Source organism: Gekko japonicus, unplaced genomic scaffold (assembly GCF_001447785.1).
Source record: "Gekko japonicus isolate JY-2015 unplaced genomic scaffold, Gekko_japonicus_V1.1 scaffold3585, whole genome shotgun sequence".
NCBI classification, from domain to species: Eukaryota; Metazoa; Chordata; class Lepidosauria; order Squamata; family Gekkonidae; genus Gekko; species Gekko japonicus.
Window position 1 is genome coordinate 93,383 of NW_015162588.1, and position 229 is coordinate 93,611.

Here is a 229-nt window from a genome sequence, read left to right on the forward strand (position 1 = left end):
AAGGCGTTCCAAAGCACAGGCACACAGCCAAGGCAGACCCATCTCTATGTCGATGACCTCAGTTGGCAGACAGATCCATGTAGGAGAAGGCGATCCTTTAGAGATTACATAGGGCCTTACAGGCCACCAGCAGTTTGAGTTGATCTTGGAAGCAAATCAGCAGCCAGTATAAATATTTTAAGACTAGCGGGATGTGTTCACTGTGCATTACATCTGCTACCCTGTTTCC

At 47.6% G+C, this 229-nt stretch overlaps 1 protein-coding gene across 1 annotated transcript in view; it reads right to left on the bottom strand.

Moving 5' to 3' along the window:
• Positions 1-229, bottom strand: part of KIAA1468 (KIAA1468 ortholog) — a 114,225-nt gene that overhangs the window by 84,665 nt on the left and 29,331 nt on the right. The gene's annotated exons all lie outside the window — the stretch shown is intronic.